The sequence below is a fragment of the Otolemur garnettii genome, unplaced genomic scaffold (assembly GCF_000181295.1).
Source record: "Otolemur garnettii isolate 467f Iridium unplaced genomic scaffold, OtoGar3 scaffold00012, whole genome shotgun sequence".
Taxonomy (NCBI): Eukaryota; Metazoa; Chordata; class Mammalia; order Primates; family Galagidae; genus Otolemur; species Otolemur garnettii.
The window spans coordinates 12,276,677-12,290,102 of NW_003852407.1; the positions used below are offsets into that span (position 1 = coordinate 12,276,677).

Consider the following 13,426-nt stretch of genomic DNA (forward strand, 5'->3'; position numbering starts at 1 on the left):
TCACTTCTGCTGATCCAATATCCATCTTACAGCTTATAGATCAAGAAGGAATTTTCACTTTCATGTCTTATTATTTAAGGAATATATTTTGTAAACCTATGGCTGCCATAAATGGTGATTCCTCTGGTAGGTATGGGCAAATTGAATGCCTTCTAGAAAGGATTCACCATTCTGTATGCCATTATGAACATTTGTAATTCATGGAGGAGGTCAACATATCAACATTAACAGGAGTTTAGAAGAAGTTTATTTCAACTCTCATGAATGACTTGAAGGAAGTCAAGACTTCAGTGGAGGCAGAAACTGCAGTTGTGAGATGTGGGGGACATACATTTGGGGGGACCAGAATGAGGAGCATGAACCAAGCCCTCACGTGGGTTAAAGTTGTCCTTTATTTACCAAGATTCAGAATCCCAGGAAGTCAGGGTGATCATTCTCAGAGTCTACTTTACTTTGAGAAAACTTCACAGAGCTCTTATACTTTCCCCAAAAGTTAGTATTATTTTTAGCAAATGTCATCCAGCCCTCTGATCTCTAGCTTACGGACCCAGTGGTTGTTACTTTCCCAAGCTGTACATCTAGTGTTTTTAAATTCAGTCCAAGGTTGTGGTGGTCTTTACAATGTCGGAACCAGGGGAGGACTGGGTGAGGTGACTGTCTGATAACTAGTTAGATCATTAAGTAACTTTGTACAGCTTAAGGAGGTGTGTGTGTGTGTGTGTGTGTGAAGCTGCTTCTCCTCTTACAGAAATAGTAAGAGAGAACTAGAATTAGAAGTGAGGCCTCAAGATATGACTGAATTTTTTCAATATCATGATAAAATCTGAACAAATGAGGAGTTGCTTATTATAATGAACACAAGAAAGATGTCTGTTGAGATGAAATCCATTCTTAGTGAAGATTCTGTGAACATTGTTGAAAAGACAACAAAGGATTTAGAATATTATGAAAACCTACTTGATGAGGCAGCAGCAGGGTTTAAGAGGATTGACTCCAATTTTGAAAGAAGTTGTACTGTGGGTAAAATAACGTCAAACAGCATCAGATGCTATAGAGAAATCTTTTGTGAAAAGAAGAGTCAATAGATTTGTCAAACTTCATTGTTGTCTTATTTTAAGAAATTACCAGAGCCACTTAACATGCAGCAGCCATTACCTTGATCAGTCAACAGCCATCAACACCAAGACAAGAACCTCCACCAGCAAAATGACTATGACTTGCCAAAGGCTCAAATGATCATTAGCAACTTTGAGCAATAAGGTATTTCTAATTAAGGTATGTATATTTTTAGATACAATGCTATTGTTCACTTAATAGATTACATACTAGTATAAACACATAAACATAACTTTTTTTATTTTTATTTATTTATTTTTTTAGAGACAGTCTTACTTTGTTGCCCTCAGTAGAGCCATGGCATCACAGCTCACAGCAACCTCTTGCTCTTGGACTTAGGTGATTTTCTTGTCTCAGCCTCCTGAATAGCTGGGACTACAGGCACATACCACAATGCCCAGCTATTTTTTCTTGCAGTTTGGCTGGCGCAGGGTCCGAACCTGCCACCCTCAGTATACGGGGCCAGCGCCCTACTCACTGAGCCATAGGCGCTGACCCATACAAACACAACTTTTATGTGCACTGAGAAGCCAAAAGATGTGTTACTTGCTTTATTGTGATTTTAGCTTTATTGCAAGCGGTTTGCAACCAAACTTTCCATATCTCCAAGGTAGTCCTGGAATGGAAAGCAAATGAAATTCCTTTACCATGACTGTTTGACAACTTTTTTGCTTACTCAGCTTTTCAAACACAACTCTCGTTTTTATTCTAAACCAGCCAGTCACTTAAGATCAAAATTATTCTCTTTTACCATTACTAAACAAAAGCATATTATGTCACTTCACATACCAAATTTTAGTTTCCCTGCCACTATTACTCCCAGCACCCTCTCACTCACTCAAGTAGCTATAAGTTTTAACTAAAGTAACATCTATTTCGCAGATAATAAATCAATGCATGCAGTACATTTAATACTGATTAATCCAAGAACACATAGCTGTTTTTATTAAACCAAAAATGTCAAACTTGGCTCATTTGACTAAATCTTATTTATAGTCTATTCTCTTAATTTCCTAAAGTATTTTTTAAGCTGGATATGTTAGAAATATTCAATTCATTATTTATTTCTATAAGCCAAATAGAACAATTTTTTATAAGACTTTATAGTCTAATTTATCAATACCATGTAGATGCTGGAAAATATTGCACATTTATATATTCTGAAGTAAAGGCCGACCTGAGCTATAAATACAAGGACTTATAGTCCAAAGAGCCTCAGTTCTACAATTCAGTCAGGTTCAAGAGTAAACAAAGGACCACAAAATCTTAGTGGTCTATCAAAAAACTGATTTCCTCAGTGGAAAAATTTTTACTTTCTGGAGCTAAAAGTAAGATGCATAGAAAACACTAGCAAACTAGATTCTCTGTTGTCTCTCAGTCAACAAGAGTCTAGATATCACCTAATGGTCAGATCATGAGACTCAACTTCTACTCAAAAATAATAATAATGGCTCACCAACACGCAACGGAAGTGGAAGAAGAATGCCCTTGCTCAAGGATCTGGAACCGAAAGATGCAACCCAGGGAAGGTAACTGTGGCTAGCTAAGGAGGTCATGCTTGACGTTCCTTTTAAATTTCTTGTCAACACCAAGCCCTCAGCTGCTGGTAGTAGCTGCTCAGCAGACCCTGGGCATGGGAAAAAGATGATGTCCACCTCATGCCATCTGCCTTCACCTTGCAGGAGAGGTGCTGGCAGTGGCCTGGGGCCTAAAGCCAGCACTCCTCTATGATTACAACTGTGCAGAGACCTCAGAGCTCCAGGGTTATCTGGAGGAGCCCCAGGGACTGAGTTTCCTGACCCTGGGACTTCACATCCTTGAGATTGGAGAAAACAGCTTTATTATCAGTCCTGAACATACATGTCAGCACTTAAAGCAGATGCTGTTTGGTACCGTAGCCTTTGTGAATATTTTCAGCTCCCAGCCTCAGCCTTCTGTCTGCTTCCTGGACCAGCTTCAGGACTTGAAGACCCTTGTGGCTGAGATCATCTCACATTTGTAGGGGCTAAAGAGGGATCTATCACTGGCAATCTCACTTAGCAGGCTCCATCCCTCAGACTGGAATCTCTGCACTGTATTTGAGATCCTCCTTGGCTATCCTGTCTCCTATGCCTTTCATCTGAACCAGGAAAATGATAACTGCTTAGCCTTGACTCCACTATAAGTATTCACTGCCCAGATCTCATGGCTGCTGGATCAACCTCCAGTACTGCTCTATTCCTTCAGTGTCTCAGAGAGCTTGTTCCTAGCCCTGAGGGACATTCTAAGTACCTGGGAGAGGACTCTCAGAATCTGATTTAGAACGCAGAATGACTTTGCTGACCTCAGCATCTCCTCTGAGCTAGTCACACAGTCAGCTATGGCCCTTGACTTTAACTCTCCTCCCATGTAGAAGGTACTCATAAATGATCATCTCTAGGTTGGGGATGGTATATAGGAATCATTTCAAATGCCACTTCCAAGTGTCTTAAGTGAAGAACGGTGTAATCAATTGGCCACATATTCAGAGGGCATGGGAATGGGTGATAGCAGTGGTGGTGGTGGTGGTAGCATTGCCAGTATGTATTTGCCCTTTCTGTACTAAGAAGTCCTCACTGGATAAGAGGGAAATGAAAAAGCAAGATGAAAGCAAGATGGTGGAGGACAAGTAGTACTTTTATGAGAGCCTGGTAAATATACCTGCTGTATGTAGATAGTGTCTGCTGGGGAAGTAGAATAAATATGGGCTCTTTTGCACATTTATATGGTCCAACTGAATGTGACTGAAGAGAATAGATCAATATGCTTCAGTGATGTGATACTTGTGATGTGATATATCCTTCAGCAATAAACCAAGAGTTCTGAGGTAAAAAAAATAATAATAATGATAGTAGTAATAATAATAAACCAGAGCATCTGTTCACTCTCATCCAGGGGAAAATAGATCTCTGAAAACAATTAATCCTTATCCAGATATTATTAAATAATTGACATATAAAACCAAATTCCCAAACAATGCTTTCAGCAGTGGGAGACAGTTTATTGGCCAGAAACAAGCCAAAAGCAAAAGTAAAACACGAATTTATTAGAGATTAAAATTAAATAGAAAGTGATTAAAGTAATATTGCTTCTTTGAAATCACTTCTGGAAGCTAAGAAAAGATGCATTTGGTTTTAAATCATACCCAAGATGCCACATTTGGTGAGGAAGGTTAGCAGGCTCTGGTAGGTCAATCCACTGGGTATATTGATGGAAGATCTCCAAACCTGTTAAAAAATAATATTCATAAAAAGATGAAACCGTGGCTGTCTTATAGATATAAAAATGAACATGTGTTAAATATTTGATATTTCTCATATGAGAGAATGAGGCGGATGTTATAACCTGTTCAAAGGGAAAGCCAAAGAAAGCATCATTTACATGAAATTACAGATGGACACAAAATTGTGTTTTCTATAGTAGAAGGAAAGTTGATTCAAACTCTATTGAAGAAGATAGTTTGCTAATTTATTACCAGCAGTTTACAGAGAGGTACAAAATAACTCAAAGATAATTAACAGGGCTACAATCAGAGAGCCCATGAGGGTGTGCTATAGGCAATGTTTGGGTTTACACTCAGTACAGGCTCACCTGTGTTATAAGGTTTGTTTCGCTACATAGTGTGGGATGAGAAACAGTCACTGCCATCCTCATTTCGTAGATACTAGAACACAGTAAATAAGGTAAGAACTCATAAGTATCAGAATGGCAATTTACACTGAGGCTTTTTGTCCCTCAAGGCTATAGGAGACACCATGGAGGCTATGAGAGGAGTTAAATCTCTGGATTGATGCACATTACACGTTTACATCTTGCAAGCCATACAAACTTGCAAGAAAACTATCATATACATAAATGTCCCATGACAGTGCTAAAGACCCCAGAGAAAGAAATGAACACTCAAAATCCAAATATACCCTTATCTAAATACACTTATTATACACTATAGTTCAGGATAAAGAGTCTTCAATTTATTAAATAAATTTTCTTTCATGGAAAAAATAGAAAACCAACACAATTTTTTCCTATATGTTCCATCCTATTCTGCTTTTGAAAGTAGCCTAAGCTTTGGTTTGGGCCTTGGCATTTGTCCACTCCATTTAAACAGAAATATGAGCCAGGCATGGATGCATATTCAGTTATTCCAAGGAATAGCAGCAACCTCCTCTTCTAACCGAAACATCTTCACCTTGAACATTTTTGGTTTGACCTTAAAGCAACGCCTCCTTTATTAGGTCACACAATAATAGGGGTTGTTTGACCCAGAAGTCATTGCAACTGGCATGAACCAAACAAACCTTGAAGAGGAACAAACAATAATCTAGAGAAAGACTTTACAATGGGGACTGTGCTAGACAGAAAGGTAAACTTGAATTGTCAATGAGTTGGTGTCTCCCTCATGGTCTTTCTCTAAAAAACGAAATCTGCATTTCTATGTTTTCTAAACAAGACTGTTTTCCAGGATTCTCTTAGATTTTCAGATTCAGGTATTTAAGGGTTATCATCACAATGATGGAAAGCAGAAGTAAACTCAGAGAGAATTGCAACTTACATTTTTAAAAGGCTCAGAGTAAAAAGAATACAGTCAAGGGAAGCGTGATGAGAGTGAATGAGGAAGTGGTCCTAGAAAAATGAGGGCAAACCTGTCCAAAACCAACTGAGACTTCAGACAGCCTGAACAGCATGTGGTTTCTCCCCTTGCATCCCTCAGCTTCAATTCCTTTTCTTCCATCTTCTGTAGGCTTTTTCTTTGAGGTTACAACATGGGTGTTAATAGCTTCCAGGGCTGTGCTTTCTTGTCCCTACTTAGAAAAAGTTGTGACGTTTACTCTATCAATCATGAGAGTCCTCTGCATCACTTCTACTTCAAATTAATATGAGGGTACAAATTTTTAGGTTACATTGTTCGCACTTCCAGGATAAAATTCCAATGGTAAACAAATGCAGGGGACATGTTATATACCCTTGCAATTTACACATTAGATGAGATCCCACTCATGCCCTCCCTCCTTCTGCCAATTGTCTTCCTCCTCCCCTTCCTCCTCCACTCCTTGCATTAGACACTACTTAGGTTTTATTGCTCATGTGAGCATTTAATTGTTTATATATTGTTTTCATATTAGTATTGAGTACATTGGCTATTTATTTTTCCATTCTTGCAATACTTAACTAAGAAGAATATGTTTCAACTCCATCCAGGTAAATGTAAATGATGTAAAGTCTCCATCTTTTTTAATGGCTGAATAGTTTCCGTGGCATACATACTCCTTGTGAAGGGGTATCTTCATACTTTAAGCCATTAACACCCACTTCTGAAATTAATGATTAAGTCCCATCTAAACTTCTAGTAAAATGATAAGACAAAAAATGACTCTTTATAGAAAATTTGGGGTGGTGTTTCCTGGGTGGATACTGAGCACATGACAGCCATAGTCCATTTTCTAAGTTGACTTTAAAAAGCCCTGTCGGGTAGAGTGCTCCCATTCTCAGCATCAGAAGCCAGGAGTGCCATTTCTGCCTTTTCTTAGGAGCCTATACAAAATAATTCAATCTTTCCATCTCCTGATGCGTCAACTGGAGGTAATTTTTACCTCCTATGGGGAGAAGACAAATAATTTCAAAACTTGTTTTTATGAAGTTCCCATTTCCATATAAATTTTATTCTGGTCAAGAAATAATTACTTTCTTCTTTCATTTTTCTTCTCTTGGTTTAGATAAGAAAACATGGGTTGTATCAATGATACAATATTTAGCAAGTAAAAGTAAAATTAAATATTTACCGGTCAACTCTATCTTGTATATAAACCTCTTAAAATATGTCAGAGAAGATTCGATTACGTGAAAGGGCCCTGACAGCTGAAATAGAGATTCTCTGGCCTTCCAGATTCTTTTGCCAATGCATCCGTGATGGTGATGGTGTTCTTGGAAGCGTCTCAGATATTCAGCAGGACTGAAGGGCTTTGATCATTTTGATCATTTATTAAAATTACATTCTTAAAAGCAATAAAATTCAAGAAGTGGGAATGGGGCAGAGGGTGGAGGAAAGGCAGAGAAAGGCACCTTGGTAAGCTCTCTCAAAGTGGGAGTATAGGGCACACCTCCCAGGTGAAGGGCTCAACCACAACTTAGACTTTACCTAACAAATGCAAACAATGTAACTTAATTGTGTATACCCTGAATTTTTTTTTAAGAAAAGATCACGTTCTTGCAATTTGCTAGCCACTTTTTTACTAGAAAACAGTGATTAGTTGAGACACATTCTTTTTAATCATCTCGAAATATAGAATTACAGGTCACCATGTCACTCTTTGTTTGCTTGTGCATTCTTGTCTTTATGTATCCAGATGATACTTCAAAAATGACACATTATCAAATGAGTCTGATTGCTAACACAAAGCCAGAGAACTGACCGCTAGTTTTACCCTGCAGTTGTGCACTGATGACACATTGGGGAAGGAAGAGTGATTCTGTCCTTGTCAAAGTCAACTTTCCTCTCTGTGGGAGAGAAATGAGCTGTAGTGGATCAGTTGGAAACTATGCTGATTGTGTCTTATTTACAAGCAATGAACCTCCTTAAGCTGGTACAGATGACTCACACTGTTAGGAAGAGAACATGGTGTGACGTACTGAAGATGCATCATGGAAAATGTGAGATAAATGTTAGAAACAGCTCTGCAAACTAAGCTCTGATAGGCAGAAAAGGAGTTGCCAAGGCAAGCAGTGAAGAGAGAGTCAATGATAAGTCGAGAGAAGCTTCTATCCTTTGAGCTGCCTGATGTTTAACTTTGATCTGCCAAGACACCCTGGCTCGGAGACGATGACTCATTCCTAAAGATTCTAGGGATTGCCAGTGTCACAGATTGTGTCTTCTCAGTACTAGGGGTCAGCAAGACAAGCAAATAGATCACTTTCATTTAAAGGTTTTGACATAACAGTTGATGCATAAAGGAAAAAACATTCTATCATTTGACCCCCAGGTTATATAAATTTCTAAGTTTTTTCTTCATTTTTCAAAAATTTTCCCAACAATGAAGGCAGATATATGAAGGGCTTTATCTCCTACACACTACATCACTGTTCTGCTTGATTATTCAATTACAATGAGTCATTGGAGCAGGAAAATATGAAAGTGGGCATAATTTTAGAAAACTAGATCAATTTTGTTGTTGTTGTTGCTAGGTGGGGAAACTTAAGCTTATAGAAAAAACATGACTTTCAGCAAGTCAAACAAAATTTGAACTCAGCTTTCCTATCTTTTAATCCATTTTCCTAAATTAGATTATTTTACGTAAGAAATATTTAATATTTTGACCTATAAATGAAAACACATAAAAGAAATATAGTTATACATCTATTATGCACACACCCATTCCATGAAAGACAAAGTTAATGATTTGTCTTCAGCAATTTACTTAACATGGTAAGTAAGGAAAAATCAACTAAAATCAGCTAGAAAGGAAAAACATAGTATACAATTAAATTTCTAATCTTACTTAGCATATTTTTTGGCATTATGACAAAGAGTAGAGTAAATGCCATTTCTTATTGAGGTGTAGATAAATCCTAAACCAACTATCAATGATTCCCCTACATCTTCAGCACTTATCAGAGTTACCTTGAGATCTTGCTAAAACAGATAGAATTAATTCTCAGAGTTTCTGGCTTGTACACTTGGAGTGGGACCAAGAATTTTCATTTTTAACAAGTTTCCAGGTGATGCTGATGTCACTCCTTTGGGTATTACACTTTGAGAACTACTAATATTCTTGATATAAAATACAACATTCTAACCAAGAAGTCAAAAAATTTGGATTCTAATTCTGGCTCAGATGATATTTAGCCATATGACTTCAAGAAAATGAAATTGATTTTCTGACTAATATTTTTTCCAACCGTGAAGGGAGAAATTTAAATTTATTCCAGTGCAATATACTGAGGTTTGCAATTTGCATTGTGTAGAGTATTAAAATATTTCAATCTTAGTCTATGACTAGAGTTAAATTCTTCACTAAAATGAACTCAGACTTTTCATTTTTTTCTTTTCATATGGTTGAAATATCCCCCGACACAACATGATTTTTGCTGTTGACTCAACCTACCCTGATGTAGCCGTTATGCACACCTATATCTTCTCTGAAGTCAGCTCTACCCCCAAAGGCAGGTGAGTGACAAGCCCTGACGATGGGCTGCTTTCTGGTTATCTGAGCATGTTTAGACCAAGCACAGGTCAAGATGGAATTGAAGAAGTATATATGCCCAGAGCATCTTCCCTGAAACAATGACTGAGGTGAGTACAAGGGTAAATACACTGCTGCCTTGAACCTGGGTCAGGCTAAGTTAGAGCTGTGTGCTCCACTGGCTCCTCTTGTTACTGTTGTAACTGGCTTGATTGTGTACATTGGTTGACTTTCATTTTTTCTCTGCTCTCTGCCCCCTTCTCCCTCTGGAAATCACCTCCACCTTTGAAATGAACTACTTCACTGTCTTAATCCATTATTTAGGATCTATTTCCAGAGAACACAAACAAGGGCATTATTTGTTTCCTTATCACCATAAATAAAAATTCGCTTTTATTGCTAGCTTTACTCAGTGTTAACACCTACGGGTTTGTGGATTAAAAACTGCTTGCCAGTATCATATATCGTTGATCTATGGTATTTCAAGTTGTGAGATTTTCTGGAGAAAGTGGTATTAATATGTAACATCATTTTTTCAGACCCTCATAATTAATGATTAACAAGCTTTCTACCATACAGTGACAGGGTCACTGAGGAAAATCTAATTTATATAATTTACTATCTAATTTGTTAGTCAATACATGTTTTACTTTTAATTATAGTATGCATGTTTTACACAGTGTATTTTTTTGGTAGTTTGAGTTTAAATTGCCTTATCTCACTTTTGAACTCCAACCATAGTAAACACATGCTTATCACTACAGCTGGAAGGAACTCTAGATTCATTTTTATTAACAAAACAGGTATTCTTTGTATATGAGCAAAGCATATTCTATGGATGAAAAAGAACAGCTGAGTAGGGAGTTTGGGATATAACCAGGAGGAGAAGGTTGGTGTCCTTACCCTCAGGGCACTGTTTTTCAGCCTTTCTAATCCAACAGTACACTTAAACCTACAGTTAAATTTCTGTGACACTCTTAAATTATGTTGATTAAAAAAAATAGTGAAAAAATATACTTATTGTGCTTTGAACATCTTCCGAAAATAATTTAATTAATGATCTTTAAAAATTTTCACAGCACACTGATTGAATGCCCTAGGGCATTCTTCTCACTGAACTTACAGAAAACATATTACTACAGGACATTTCATGCCATTCTCACTAATAACCAGGACCATTTGAATGAGTGAGAAGTTTCCTATAGAGCTTATGTTGAACATCTAGAATGTCTGAAAGTTAAAAAATACTATCAGGGACTATACCACAAATGTATCTACTTGATAAAACATGGCAGTGTTATGCCCTCTAGGCTGAACTCACAGCAAATTGAGGGCAACATAGACTAAAACATTGATGAGGCTGATCAAAATATTAAGAGGAAGAACTATAATTATAGGTGATATTAGGATAGAAATGTTTACTCCTCTGTGGTGGAAAGGGGAATGAGAAATAAATAAAAGGCATGCCAAACTGTATGTAATAGCTTTGAGAACCTTGGATATGTCCAAATAGTTTAAAGATGGTTAGGAGGTTTCATTATTCCTGCCCCACTTTATAATTAAAATATGAATATTATTAAGTTTGGGAGTAACTTTATTAGTTTTTTACTCAAAACTTTGCAATACATTTGATAAAAAGATGATATTTTCTTTAATAGAGAAATCTACAATAACCTCCTCAAAATCTTGAAAAAATAAAGAAATACATATACCATAGAAGAAAAGAAGAAATCTTTCAAACCATCAATTAATAAGAATGAAGAAATGATGTAGACTGCAGACACTCTAAGAACTAGTCCAATGAGGGTCTCAGGGCAGGACATTTACAGACAGAAAAACAACTAGGGGTGTTAATTTTTATGAGAGTATAATTTATGTATGGTGAACTATCAGATCTTAAGCATTTTGTCTAAAAAATCAGTATGTAGACACAGAACATCTCCCATACCCAAGGATGTTTCCAGTGCTCTTTCCTAGTCAACCACCTCACACTCCTCGTGGCAAAAGCAGCCATTGACCTAATTTCCATCACATAGGTTAGTTTTCTTATTCTATAATGTCATAAAAATGGAATCATACAGCATTAATGTCCAACTTCTTTGACTCAGCATAAAATGTTTTTGATGCACATTCTTGACTATATCAGCAATCTCCTGTTTTTATTGTTGAGTAGTATTTCATTGTATTAATATGCCAATAATTTTTCATCTATTCTCCTATTGATAGACATTCATATATTTTTTCTACTTTGATTATTGCAAGTAAAACTGCTATTACCATTCTTACAAAAGGATTATTATAAAGCTATATTTTAAATTACATAGCATAAACATCTGAATAGAATTATTTGACAAATACATACATTATGTATATTCATTTAACATACAGATATCATATATCATATAAAATTAAAAACTAGGAAATCATTCCAGTATTATGATCCATGAGGTTTTCTGTTAAATTAATATTCCTAATGAGTTTTCTGAGAAAAAGGTTTCAATTTCACTTCATTCAGTAGGATATTAGCTATAGGTTTGTCATAATTAGCTTTAATTTGCTTAAGAAATATTTCACCTATACTTATTTTCTTAAGTGTTCTCTTTAGTAGAGGATACTGAGTTTTATCAAATGTTTTTTCTGCATCTATTGAGAACATCATATGGTCTTTGTTTTGCTTCTATTGATATGGTGAATTACATTTATGGATTTGCATATGTCAAACCAGCCTTGCATCCCCAGGATGAAGGCTACTTGATTGTGATGTATATTTTTTTAAAAACATGTACCTGTAACCTATTAGCCAAAATTATATTGAGTATTTTTTCATCAATATTCATTAGTAAAATTGGCCTTTAGTTCTTTTTAGTTGAGTCCTTCTCTGGTTTTAGTATCAGGGAGATATTTGCTTCATAGTATATGTTGGGGAAAGTTCCTTCCTTCTCAATGTTTTGAAATACATTCTGAAGTATAGGTACAAGCTCATCTTAGAAGATTTGATAGAATTCTGATGTGAATCCATCTGTTACAGGCCTTTTTGTTATTGTTGTAAGTTTTTTTTTTTTTATTGTTTTTACAATCTCAGTGGTTGATATTGGTCTGTTCAAGAGATCTATTTCTTCCTGGTTAAGTCTAGGGATATGGTATAATTCCAGATATTGGTCCATTTCCTTCACATTGTCAAATTTGTGAGCACAGAGTTCTTTGGAGTAGTGAAAAATAATAATAATCTCTGTGGTATCAGTTGGTATATCCCTCTTCTCATTTGTGATTGAGGTTATTAAAGATTTTACTTTTTTAGTTAATCTGGCCAAAGGTTTATTGATTTTATTTATCTTTTCAAAGATCCAACTTTTTGTGTCATTAATTTTATGAATGATTCTTTTGTTTTTAATTTCATTTATTGCTGATTTAATTTTGGTCATTTCTTTTCTTTTGCTAGGTGTAGGATTAAATTGCTCTTCCTTTTCCATTTTCTTAAGATGATTCATTAGGTTGTTGATGTGCTCTTTATCTGTTTTTCTGATGTAGGCATCTAATGACAAATTTCCCTCTAAGGACTGCTTTTGCAGTGTCCCGCAGGATTTGGTTAGTTTTAGCTTCATTGTTGTTATGTTTCAGGAATTTAACATTTCCCTCCTTTATCTCTTTCTTGAAGCAAAGGTCATTCAACCATAAGGTTGCTCAGTTTCTATGCCTTTGTGTGGGAATAAAAATTTTTTTGTTGAGGTTGAGTTTCACCTTTATTGCCTTATGATCTGAAAAGATACAAGGTGTAGGGTGGCACCTGTGGCTCAAGGAGTAGGGTGCAGCCAGCCCCATATGCTGATTGTCGTGTGTTCAAACCCAGCCCTGGCCAAAAAACTTCAACAAAACAAAACAAAACAGAAAAACTTGTATTTGGGCGGCACCTGTGTCTCAAAAGGGTAGAGCTCCATCCCATATGCCAGAGGTGACGTGTTTAAACCCAGCCCATGGCATTTTCTTTGTTATTGTGTTAAGACATTTATATTCTACATTTACAAAGATTCACATGTACCCTTGTAAGATAGACCATAGGTGTGGTCCCACCAATCACCCTCCCTCTACCCATCCTCCTCACTCCCCTCCCCTCCTTC

At 36.4% G+C, this 13,426-nt stretch overlaps 1 pseudogene; it reads left to right on the top strand.

Moving 5' to 3' along the window:
- Window positions 1-621: 621 nt before the first annotated feature.
- LOC100948481 lies at window positions 622-3,508 on the top strand (annotated as a pseudogene).
- Window positions 3,509-13,426: the final 9,918 nt, after the last annotated feature.